This window comes from Schistosoma haematobium, chromosome 6, assembly GCF_000699445.3.
Source record: "Schistosoma haematobium chromosome 6, whole genome shotgun sequence".
NCBI lineage: Eukaryota > Metazoa > Platyhelminthes > Trematoda > Strigeidida > Schistosomatidae > Schistosoma > Schistosoma haematobium.
Window position 1 is genome coordinate 14015917 of NC_067201.1, and position 14247 is coordinate 14030163.

Genomic DNA, 14247 nt, shown 5'->3' on the forward strand with positions numbered 1-14247 from the left:
TTCCAATTCTTTCCAGTTGCTATTCTTCCTGTTCATGTTTGCTTTCAATTCCCGACTTAGTGTGTTCTTTAATATTCCTCTTTTCTGTATCCCTTCACGATTCCAAGTTAGCGATCCCCTCGTGATTCAGTTTGATGATTTCCTCAATGTATATCTTATCCACCTCTAGAGTCTATTCATAACTTCCTCTTGAGCTGGAAGCTGGTTTGTTCTCTCTTATATTAGGTTGTTGCTGATGGAATAGGGTAAACGGACATTGATCTGTAACTTCTGACTGGGATATTTATTCAACAGAGCTCCATAATCAAAGTTGTAACGGTATAATCATTGCGTTTATAGTATTATATCATCAATTTCGACTTATAATATCTGTCAGTTTGAATGTGATAAAAAATACCTATGGTATTATAATACAATATTGATTATAAGTTAGTACCTGGAAGACAATGTATTTTTATAACCAAAGCAATGTAATATTGTCTGTGTGTAGGTGTTTGTGAGCTATATGAAAGATAAATTAACTTGAGTATGGTAATATTCAGCTTTAATTAAACTTTGAAACATTGTAATTTTGTAGTGAAGCATGTATCACGTGACAGCTATTGCACTTCAGTTATTATTCTGCAAATATCCCTTTTTTTTCTGACCAAATCTCTGAACCTTAACTTGGAAGTAAAAAGAAATTGATGTTGGTACCACCCGACACTTCTAAAAATACATGAATTCTTTTCATTGAGAATTTTATTGTTGTCCACACGTCAGATATTACTATCTTAGTTCTTCAAAACTTTTTGAGGCAAACATCAATAAATAACTGCTCATATATTAATAATTCCACGCTAACTAAATCTTTTCGTTTGGTAGTAGTACTGTGGTGTGTGCTACTTATATTGAAATAAGTAGTATACGATGATAGTCGTGAACAGAAGGTCGGGCAGCAAAGAGACAAGAGGATCGAACAGTAAAGAATGGAAACCAAATACAATTTGTATGAAAATGCAGGAACAATGAAGTCTGATTCATTATGAGACAATCGATGGACATTTTGCAAATTAAGCATATACTTTAGGATTGTTAGGTTTTATTAACAAGTCCTGTAATTTTGTGTTAAATACATTCGATTGTCCCCATTGATGTTCTTGTTCACTACAGTACTACGAGTAAAGATGATCTTTTAGTATACGCTGTTTTATGGAGGTTGTTGTTTGTTATAGATTTTACTAAACGATGAAAGACAAATATTGACAACAAAAAGGCACAAGACAGCGTTTTTGGAGCTATCGAAAAGTCCATAGCTGCTGCGTAACCTGAAGAGTCTCACACTGTGATGACAGAGCTAACCAATGATTCTTCATTTTAATTGCATGTCTTTCTTAGATGGGTTCGTAATCTAAAAAAAATTCAACAATCTATACTCAGAAGTGCCTAATTGCTAGGGGTAATTACCTTAGTTATTGCAGACAGACGTGACTAGTGGCGTGCAGTGGCTTCCTGTATGGGGCAGTTACCTAGCGAAGACAACTAAAGATGGCATTGTGATATTAGGAATTGATTGAAGTTTGATACTAACACTGTTGGACGCCAGCTCAGTAATCTGGAGGTAAGGTAGTCGCACGCCAAACTGAAAGTCCTCATTTCCATCTCTGGATGCGCGATCGTAGTTGCATGCTTCTGAGAAGTCCTATACTAGGATGAATCGAGTATTTTCAATGGTGGACTAGCTGATATTAGTTCGTAATTTAAACCATTTCGTAATCGCACATTACGATTTCACTGGTCGAAATATCTATTTTAAAGTTGGAAAATGGTGTCTACACTTAATTAAAGTTCGGAGATACCTACCCTCCCTGTCAAATATCATACATAAATAAGGTTTACTGACACCGATAATCCTTCGTGATTTGTTATGAAGCAAAACATGTGTGAATATATTTTAACTACTTCTTAGTAGTATAGATCTATTGTATAAATTTATACCCTGTATGTTAACCAGCGATCGTAATCGAAAAAAGTATCACTTTTCGCAATAAAATATTAAGAGCTTTCAGAAAAGTCCAATATATGTCATTCCGCTTATCGGTTGTCCACATTCAAAACAAAAGCGATTGGGGCTATCAACGCATGCGTACTAATTGACGGACAAAATGACCTTGAGTATAAGACAAGAAATCAACGCACTGAAAGGAAAACTGACCAGTATGAAAACAAATTCCTTAAGTTTAAGGATACACGTATACTAACAAAAAGCGATAAAAATTCAGTCAGCAATCTTTAAAACGAGGCCATTCAAACCTTTATTATTATAATTGGGCGGCCTGCTTGAGCATCTGGGCTACCTGTTCCTGTCATCTAAATATTTCAACAAGTTATCTATTTTTGTTTGTTTTAATATATCATTATGTATATTAATCGCATAACCCATCCTAGTGCATTTCTGAAAAGTTTACAACCTTTCGTTGTCAAAGTTACAAAAAGCTCAATAAGAGATAATGTGGTCGCTGGCAATATGCAGAGAAAAGAATATACATTATTCAGATGTTTATTTACTGGACTGCTAACATCTAACTGGCTATCACTCAATATTTATCGTCAGGATCGACCAAGAAGAAAGAAACGGAAACTTGCTTAAATACTTTGTGCTGAGAATTCTATATTGTACCAAAAATATAATATTGAACAAAGCTTATAATAATAATGATAATAATAATAATAATAATAATAATAATAATAGAAATCAACACCACACTGAATAAACAAGTTCGTGTCTACCTGGATTAGTAGATCAAGGGATAACCGATTACATCATAGTATTATCCATTCGTGATATGAGTGGTATATGTAAATGCAAGTTTTGTGAGTTCGAATTTGAAATGGAACCTATTAACAGAATTAATCAGTTGTTTAGTATGATTAACTGCTGTGAGATAGTAACTCATTGAAAACGGTGGGGGATGTGTCGTTCAATTCCGTGGACTGATTGAAATTAAACATTAACACCGTTGGATGCCGGTCGGCTCAGTGGTTTAGTGGTTAAGCGGTTGCGCACGGAAATGATAGGTCCTGGGTTCGAATCTCGCGAGGGGGGCGGGATCGTTGATGTGCACAGCAGAGGAGTCCCACACTAGAACGAAACGGCCGTCCTATGCTCTCGATTTTTCCATGGTAATCTAGCTTTAATTGACTTATGATCTCAACTATTAAAAATACTATAATATTCATAGAAACCCTTCTAACTTATATTTGTTCAATACCTCCGAATTATTCATAATAACAGTACATTTTTATTGCCTTTAACTGGCTTGTATCTTTTGAGTATATAATGATTTAATTATTAATTGTTTTGGCTTATAGTTTCCGGTGATAGTTATTTAGAGTATTTGGTTTCATAAATCATTATTTGTAAATAGTATTTTCCATAAAAAAAAAACAATCATAATGATGAATGATAAATAGCATTATACTTTTCTGTTTGAATTCTATAATATAATAAATTAAAACTAACTTTCAAGTAATTAATCCCTTTTATCAATTTCGATTGAATAATGAAAAGATAGAGTTGATCTATAAAAAAAATTAGTGTAATGTATTTGCATTATGCATTAAGCAATCTGATTACGTATAGACTTGTCAAAGTATTAAATGAAAGTTCAAATAAGTAGAATAATAATTAATATCAGAAGGGGTCTTGTGGAGATTGTAGTAATTTCAACAGTTGAGATCATGAGTCAATTGAAGCTAGACCACCATGGAAGTAGTGACCAGTGGAGTTCAACCGGGTCAATTGTGAGATAGTAACTCACTAATGACACTGGTGGATGTGTCACTCAATTTCGTGGATTAGTTGAAGTTAGATATTAACACTGTTGGATGCCGGCTCAGTGGTCTAGTTGGTTAGGCGCCTGGCGCGAGACTGATAGGTCCTGGGTTCGAATCTCGATGGTGGGGGCGAGGTCGTGGATGCGCACTTCTGTAAAGTCCCACACTAGAACGAAACGGCCTTCCAGTGCTTCCAGGTTTTCCATGGTGGTCTAGCTTCAATTGAATCATGATCTCAACTGTGGAAAATATTATTTGTAAATAAAGGAGAAAGGGGGGAGAGAGGATAAAAAACGAACATCGTATAGAAATTTTAAAAAATAGGAAATCGTCGTATTATCATAGGCCATAAAATGTCTTAAGGATTACTAGGGTAAATTCAAGGTTTAGACAAATTATTTTTGTATATATATATATATATATATATATATATAAGGGGTGTTTAAATTTATGAATTGTTAAAGCTTTTATTAACCTGATTTTTTGTCCTTGACAATTTCTATACAATGTTTTAAATGTTGTATTAATGTTAATTTATGGGCTATCGATGAACGTGGTTTACTATTTTTCATGTTGATCGGAACACATGAGATTAACTGATTTTGAAGCTAACAAGGCATATGTTCCATAACCCATGATTTCATTGTTCGATTATATCTCTCTATTTATATGTGTCCACACAAACATGTAAATTGGTAAATGCTCTTGGTTGTGAAGTAAACGTTTGTGGATTTTCTAGGTCTATTTGTAATCATGAGCTTAGTCCTTTTAATCACAACCTGTTTAGCAGTGTAATAGGTTTTTTTCGATGACTGCCTTTAGTTTCTGCCTTAGATTCACCTCTAAATAGTAGAGAGATAAAAACAGTTGAATGATTTTTTCACCTATTTATAAATTTTAGTGGATAACTATTTGATATCAGTGTGTCAGTCAGTAGTTTTGCATCTTCTTCAACGGTATCTGTGGTGCATATTCTTTAAATCCTATTAAAGAGACCCTTGATCAAGCCTCAGTTGAGTTGCAATGGACAGAAACTGAAGAAATTTAAATTTTAACCCGTTCAGATTGGCTTCTTATAAACTAAACGTCTTATAGTTCCATCTTCCTCTCGACTGAAAAGGGCAATCGGTTATTACTTTCTTTCTCATAGGTCAATACGATATCATTCTGTACGCTGTTTAGTTTATTTAATAACTGAGAAACCTCAAAATCTTTATCATATATAACTAATATATCATCCATGTATCTTCTATACAGAGTTACATCACTGATGAGCTCACTCATCATATTTTTAATATATGACATAAATACGTCACTGTTGAAAGAATTACTTCTATACTGCAAAAGCTCAATTCACGTTTGAAGGTGATCATCTTTTACAAGTTGATGATATTGCTATGGGAAGCCCTTTGCGATTTCTCTTAGCTGATGTATTTATGTCATATATTGAAAATATAACAAGTAAGCACATCAGTGAGGTAACTCTGTATAGAAGATAAACTAAATAGCGTACAGAACGATATCGCACTGACCTATGAGAAAGAAAGTAATAACCGATTGTCCTTTTTAGATGGATATCCCAACTGTTCGTACCTGAGACGAAAGATCCAGGGTCCAATTCAATGTGGCGAGATTGAGAATACTAACCTCTGGAGGTCCCATGCTAGAAAAACCAGCCATACAGTACTTCCTGGCCTTCAAAAGTTGTCTAGATAGGACTAGTCTCTGATGTAAAATCCATGAAAAGTCTATGATCGACATGGTAAAGGGCATGTGACTTAATATTCTGTGGCGAGAGATCTACTGTAAGGCATCATTTATCTGTACAACCATTCATTCGCAGATTGTTCTTAATATGTTAGAATATTATTGATATTGTACATTAGGAAATAAACATTATATATAATATGATTGACGATATTCAGAGAAGATAAAAATCTAGTTTATTGAGATACAATGAATGAAAATAAATAAAAGAAATGTAAACCGGATTCATGCATGATAGTTTAATAAATACACATCCCCACTGTATTCATCTATCCTGTTTCGTTATTTAAATGGACAGCTAAATTGTATTTTATGTATGTGTCTTGGAGATGCTGTCCTCAACATATTCTATTTGATAGTAAACAGAAGGAATAAACAGATATTTTGAAAACCTAGACGTTTAAATATTGTTAATACACGTTCAATCATAGACATGATGCAATTATGAAGAATGTGTGTATGTACACACACACGCACACACCAGCTCACTTCTTTTATGCTCAAAGAAAAAAAAGCAATTCCTGTAGAGAATAATTTGTGATTCTGTTCAATTTCTATCTTTATTTCCGGGAACATGGTTATGGATTTTTCAATCATCATCATTAGAGTAATAATAATAATAATAATAATAATAATAATAATAATAATAGCAAATACAATAAACGTATAAATGTACGATATTTCGGTGTGTATCAGCTAACATGTACACACTAACACACATACCCTCATGTACATGGGAAAATATTGTCTATTTATGTCATGGATTTTTTATTCCCTATTCTCTATAAGAAAAATGAGATAGAGAAAGGGTGATAAACAGAGACAATCACAAATATACTCATGTCGTTTTTAGGCACATAATTCATAACATTTACATTGTAGGATGAAAAATCACAGAATCATGTGCGTGTTTGTGTTTAAAACAGAAAGAAAGAGGGAGAAGACAAAAAAACATGAAATACGTTATTGTTTCATTTTTTTAAATCAGTATAACGGAGAAAACATATTATTACTCAAGCCGGAAATTGTAGCATAACGAGGAATAATGCATGTGTATATATAGTCTACAGAGTTATTTTTTTTAGTCGTTGTATAGAACTGAAAAAAGAAAATCAAAATGTAAGATAATGTAGAAAGAATCTAAGCATAATGAATTAGGGTTATTGATTCATTTTTTGTTGTTGTTGTTGTCGTTGAGATAATTCGGTCACGAGCAAGCGTGTAAACCAAGCAACAGAATGAATTTGGATACAGATAGTCTGTTTGAGCGTGTCCATATATGTATATGATGATAATGATGATGACAATGACATTCATGAAGATAGCAGTAATACTAAAAGTGAACACCATCATATATGTTGTTCATCTGTTCGTTTAAGTAATAATTACGATTTTATATACATCGAGATTCATTCATTAAATCTTGCTTATTATTATTATTATACTACTTTTGTGTTTAATATTTCTGAATTATAAAGAATTTAGATTCCTTTTTAATTTAAAAGGGGATCTATGTCAACTGGATAGACCAGAGGATTACAAAACACTTCAACGATGATCATTCCGACAACTGAAATAATGAGAAGAGAAGGAAGATATACTGGTAAAGATCACAAAAGAATTAAACTATATTTAAATTTACTCAGATGAACGTATGCAATTAGATCCTGATCAAGCATTAAACCAAACAAAACAGTTTACGAGTTAGTGATAACAATGAATTAGTTCATATCACCAAATATTATCAATAAAATGTATAAATTGATAGTGTGATGATAGTTGTACTAGCCATGATAAGAGAATAATAAAGACTTAAATCAATGTTCCATCATAAGAAATCAGTCACAGACTTAAATATAACAGACATTACTGAGTGTATACTATTAAATTGTTTTCTTTTCTTTTCTTCCTTTTCTCTCGAATATTCTGATCTCTGATAATAAACGTTGCATTAGTGAAAGTTTTAATTTTTTTTAATTCATATTATTTCAATATTTATTGTTCAATGTCTCTAACCGAGAGAGAGAGAGAAAGAGGGGGAAGGGGGAGAGAGAGAAAAAGGGGGGTGACAGATTATTTGATTGATTAACGATTATTTCAATGTCTAAAATAAAGAATGAAATCTAAAAATACAGTAAAGAAATGAATAAAAAGAAAAACAATATTCTCTTAAACAAGATAAAATTTAACAATGAAATTCAACGAATATCATGAATACAAACAAGATAGAGTACATATAACATATAATAAACATGATTTACAATATGCATATATATATATATATATATATATATATATATATATATATATATATATATTGATGGAGATTACAAACGGTTATCATGACTTATAAGGTCATAATATGAATATGAACAAATAAAAAAAAGGAAACGGAAATGAAAAAAATAACATTTGCTTTCAAATCTCATCTTTTTTTTTAAAAAAAAGAGAAAGATAAACTTATATAGGATGATGTAATGCTATGGTTATTCACCTCTCTCTTTTACTCTCCCTCCCTCTCTCTCTCGCTTTCTCTCTCTCTCTCTCTGTGTATGTATGTTTCTATCCTTTTGTTTTACTAAATGAAATCAAATTTACCAATTATAAATGACTCATCTATTTTTTTTTACTAATGTATTGTTTTAATCAATTATTATTATGATTACAATGATTACAACACGTGAACATTGATCAAAGTTAATTGTAACCGTGTTTTTTTCTTCTTTCTTTTTATTTATTTATCTATTTTTCTGCTTCTTTTTTTTCTCTCAAAATGATTAAAAGAATGAAATAATTTAGTATTAAAGTATTATTTTCCCCTTTATATAATCATAAAAGAAAAGAAAAGAGAAATAAAGTAATTTTCATGGCCTTTAACAATGTTGTTTGATTTAACTTTTGAGTTTATGATTATAAAGTCTAGAACATTTAGAAATGTTAATGTAGAACTAATCACATTGATCAATGAATATAAAGTGATTTTGTAGTGAAGGAGAACACAGGTGAGGACAACCGAATTATATTTAGAATACACAATTACAGAGTTACTTGGTAAAATAGAAAAATCATACTATAATACTTAATTTGCAAAATGTTCAATAATTGTCTAGAACATCATTGTTCATGCATCTCCATACTAATTGCTTTCTATTCTTGTTCTTTCGTTCTTGATCTTCCCCATCTTCTGCTGCCAGACATTACATTCCTGACTTGCGTCATATACTACTTATATCAATATAAGTAGCACGCACCACAATTTTTAAATGATATAATGTTTTTAATATATTAAAATTTCATGGATTGGTTGAAGTTAAATATTAAGAGCATTGGATACCGGCTCAATGGTTTGAAGGTTAAGTCTTCGCACGTGAGACTGATAGGTCTTGGGTTCGAATCCAGCGAGGCGGTATCGTGGATGTGCACTACTGAGTAGTCCCACAATAGGACGAAACGGCTGTCCAGTCGTTCCAGGTTTTCCATAGTGATGATCTAGCTTCAGTGAACTCATGATTTCAACTAATAAATTACTATAATATCCACAAAAACCCCCTTTCTGAAAATAATATTATTACGTATAGATTCAAATGATACATTTTGTTAAATAAACACGATTATTTACAATGTCCTATATATCCTATATATTGTAGATTAGGTCTGTTGGCAAGACTAATTTACGGACGATCTTTGAACGAATCTAAAGTGACCTTGACTATTATTATACAATCAGAAGACAGTATAAAGTAAAAATATATTATAAAAAACTAAAGAATTAAAGTAGATATTCTTCTTTTATATGATTCAAAAACTTATTAAGGTTTGATAGAGGTTCAGAGGTTCTGAAACCATAGTAAATACGACATAGAATCTCATCCATATGGCTCCATAATAGTCGACCTCTGCAGCCGTGATACGGTCTTAAAATCTCCTTCAATCTGAACCACATGGCTTCTATATTATTAGTATGAACGCCGGTTTTAGGGTCGAAGAAATGGCGCTTGTGCACTACGACATGATGCACATACCCAATTCTATGAAGGCATTTATATGCTCTCCAACCATCTGCATATACCATAGTGCCCGGCTGCACGTATTCCTGTATAATTGGTATTATTGTGCTTGCTTGCCGGTTTCTGACCCCCTGAAAATTTCCTTTTTGGGTTGATCGATCATAAGTTCCAAGTAACTGGCAGGTATATTTACAGAAGTGCTACTTACACAATCTTCCTTAATACTACGTCCCCTGTTGTATTTTAGCTTTCGTACTACTATTTTATCTATTTCCACAATACTCCCGACTCCTCCGAATGACTCGTGTAAACGTGCCATTTTAATTGCATATGTGCTACGATAATACTCATACCACTGGACGGCTGGAGTTCCAGTAACATCTGCAAATCCTGCAGCCAGTGTTACTGGTGCTTTTATAATCCAATTTGCAACTATTATCATGATTTTTCTCAGTCTCAGTCGCGATCGAGTGAAGAAAGTCCCCGTTCGAGCAGACTTCTTTCTCCAACATAAAGAACATCGAAACACAATGTCATCAAGATAGTCTGCACACGGCACTGCAGTCATTTGATTACCGCAGTCACAGGTAAAGGAACGTCTTAGTAGTCCCATCTCTTGTACTCGCTCAATAACCACCTCTTCTCTAAAATCCGCTGTAAACCGATCGTACGTGAGCATCAAGTATTGAAATTGGCGCTGTGACCTTGAATTTCCCCAAACGCTTCTGATTGGCTCGTCCATAAATCAGAGTCTCGCCGAGCTGATTATTCCCTATTGGTTAATAAGCTCAATCAGAAGATGCTTTGATATTATATTAGGTTATATGTACTTACTTATACCTGTTACCCTTCGTTCAGTAGCATAGGCCGATCACCAGCGTTCTTCATCCAACTCTGTTCTAGTCAATCCATTCCAATTCTTTCCAGTTGCTATTCGTCCTATTTATGTCTGCTTCCAATTCCCGACTCAGTGTGTTCATTGGTATTCCTCTTTTCTGTATCCCTTCACGATTTCAAGTTAGCACTCGCCTTGTTATGCAGTTTGATGATTTCCTCAATGTATGTCCTATACATCTCTAGAGTCTTTTTGTAATTTCCGTTTGAGCTGGAAGCTTGCTTCTTCTCTTCCACAGTAAGATGTTGCTGATGGTATCCGACCACCGGACACTCAGTATCTTACGTAGATAATTATTTATGAGTACTTACAGATTTTGATGACTGTTGTAGTAGTTCTTGAAGTTTCAGTTCCGTACAGTAGAACTCACTGAGTTGACGTTCGTATTGAAGATTGTGACTTTGATATTGATTGACAGTTGTTTTGAGTTCCATATCTTCTTCAATTGTAGAAATGCGGCCCTTGTTTTGCCAATCTTCGCCTTTATGTCCGCATCAGATCCTTCAAGTTCATCGATGATGAGTGTTTCCATTTCTTCCAGAGTTTTGCCACCAAGTGTGATTGTGTTGGTGTACTCTGTTTTGTATTTCAGGATGTTATTTATTCCCTTGTGTTTGTTGAGGCCTACTGCTGAAATACTTCTGCTACACTGTCTGTCTTGACCTACATTTGTCGATGTGTAGGGGATAGAAGAGCTAGGTCGTCTGCGAAGTCCAAATATTCTCGTTGCATTCAACCTATCCATTTGATATATTTTTGATTTGTAACTCTTCAATGGAATATATAACAATTTTCTTATCCTATTTAGGATAGGACAGCTTGATGTGCATGGATTTTTAAATAATTGCTTCGATATTGTCCGTAGTTAGGATAATGATTATAATTAAATACAGATTATGTTTGTCTCAAAAATATTCATTCAGAAATTTCTACTTCTTTACATGGTTCATTCTAATAACTAATAACTGGTAATTAAATCGACTTAGTTCAATAGACTATCCTGTAATAATATTCAGTGAATTAGTTCTTTCTTAATAGCTATTTCGCCCAAACACTATGTTAGGATGAAAACGAATTTCAGAAAAAAATGAATGGAGATAAAGTGTTTAATGTTAGATCAAATGTAGTACAGGTTTACATAAGGCCTTCTATAAAACAAACAGAACCTTTTTTTCAAAGTTTACTTTCTTACAATCAGTGTAGCTTCATTGATAGATATTTAACCAGGGACGAAAATTTGATTTTCCAATCAAGCATAACTTACCATATTTCAACGTTTCAGTAGGGACGTTAGCTTTTACGATAAATAGTTAGACCAACTTTAAAGATATTTACTGTTTTATCTTTACGCCCGATTAATTATATCACGTGATACGACCGCCAATTAGAGACAGTGACTTATACAACCAGACTAATGAAGCATAAACCTGTGCGAGTAGCTTAGAGTTCTTAATGGTTTGCTGAAATAGTAGCTTTTCTACTAACCCAACCGGTTCAGTCCAGAACGGCAATATCAGCCTCTGTGATACGAATCATATATTTCAAACATACTGGGTTTATATACGAGCAAACCAAACTACATCATACCATAAAATAGAAAATAACAATTATACTAGATCAAGCTAAAAAGTGTCTGTGATTGTGAGAGACTAATACTAATAACTTGAGAATAACTTAAGAATAGCAAATCGTATAATAATAGTCAATAGGATAAAAAAAGCTTATAATAAGAGGAATATGTATATACATATAATATAGTCACTAGATTTACAATAAGAATACGTGTAATAAAAGTCCACAAATAGATCCTAGTGGTTACTATTCACTTATTCTTCATCCATACATAACATTTACATAGTTATTTAATTCTGTTTTTCTACCTTTAAAAAAAATCGACATTCGATTACAAGGACATACGTTATACAAACTTATCCGAATCTAACTTCGATGTATAATTTGCCAAACATATCAGTCGGTTGAAAATATGTTAAATACTATCAGTCCAAGTTATTAGATTTTAACTTATGACTGTTAACCCCCTTGGAGTATAAACTGCCAAACACTAGTCTCTAATCAATTCTATCCTTAGCTCTCTTTCTCAGTTGTTAAGGCAATGTTTTTAGCAACCATCTTTTAAATCCCTGGCAGTGAACCAATTTAATCAGTATCAGAAGGGGTTTTGTGAAGATTGTAGTAATTTCAACAGTTGAAATCATGAGTGGAGTTCAACCGGGTCAATTGTGAGATAGTAACTCACTAATGACACTGGTGGATGTGTCACTCAATTTCGTGGATTAGTTGAAGTTAGATATTAACACTGTTGGATGCCGGCTCAGTGGTCTAGTTGGTTGGGCGCCTGGCGGGAGACTAATGGGTCCTGGGCTCGAATCCCGCGAGGCGGGGTCGTGGATGCGCACTGCTGGGGAGTCCCACAATGGGACGACACGGCCTTCCAGTGCTTCCAGGTTTTCCATGATGGTCTAGCTTCAATTGAATCATGATCTCAACTGTTGAAATTTAATAAGTACAAATCTCTTGACTCAAGTTAGCTAAATGATTGTAACTTTTCTTCTGTTTAGTTTGGTTGGATGATATATCAAACTAGATCTAATTAACACAATTACATTTATTATTTGCCTTCATTTATATCTAAAATTATAATATAACTTCATAGATTTTATTTCATAAACTAATTCCTTTTTTAAAGAAATTAAATTTTCCATGTTTAATTCTTACTAGTACTCATTTGATTTCCATCTCCTCTCTTTCATTACATTTGTACAAATTGTGAAAAGTTAAAATGATGCATATTTGTACTAGACTTGTATATTGTTTACAAGTGACTAAATGACTATTGATACTATTGACTCTAGTACATTGTATAAAATTTGGAGATGAGTCTTCCAAATAGTATGTAGATCATTTCTATGATGCATTTTGGATACCAATGCTGACGTAATTACGAAATACACCCAATTATATCCTCCCTACTGATTGTTCAGACGAGTTTAATTCACTTAGTTTGAAGCTAAAAAGAAGTAAGTTTAATTCATGTCACAGTAAGGCGTCACTAATTCACTTTACCCGAAGTTCGCCTGTTATCCCAAAATTAAATATCCGTTCAAACAGTTATACGTCAACTGTTCAGACCATAGTACTCTCAGTAGCAAAAACACTTGTTTTTATTTATACTAATAACATTTTACATTTCTCCTTAAAAGAATCAATACTGTGAATGGATCAATGTTAGACCACCACTGAAAACCTCGAAGCACTGGACGGCCGTTTCTTCCTATTGTAGGATTCCTCAGCAGTGCGCAACCACGATCCCGATCTCAACTATCAAATTGTTTTATAGTTAGATTATATTTCTATATTCCTAGTCTTGTAAGCTGTCGTTAGATTCACTAGCTACCGCTATACATCTTATTATTCCTCAGTTATTGCATATAAATTGTTACCTCATTCTCTGTCAATTATTATGTGATTGTGTAAATAATATTGTAACGAACAAGTACACGAGTGGGGTCAATCGAATGTATTAAACACAGAATTACAGAGCATCTCAATAAAATCTGAGAACCATATATCAAATCGTTAATTTGCAAATCGTCCACCTGTTGTTTCAAAGTGCCTCAGACTTCGTTGTACTTGCATTTTCATACAAATTGCATTCTATTCCCGCTCTTGCTTTCTTGATCTTCCCCCATCTTCTGCTGCCAGACATTACATTCCTGACTCGCGTCATATACTACTTATATC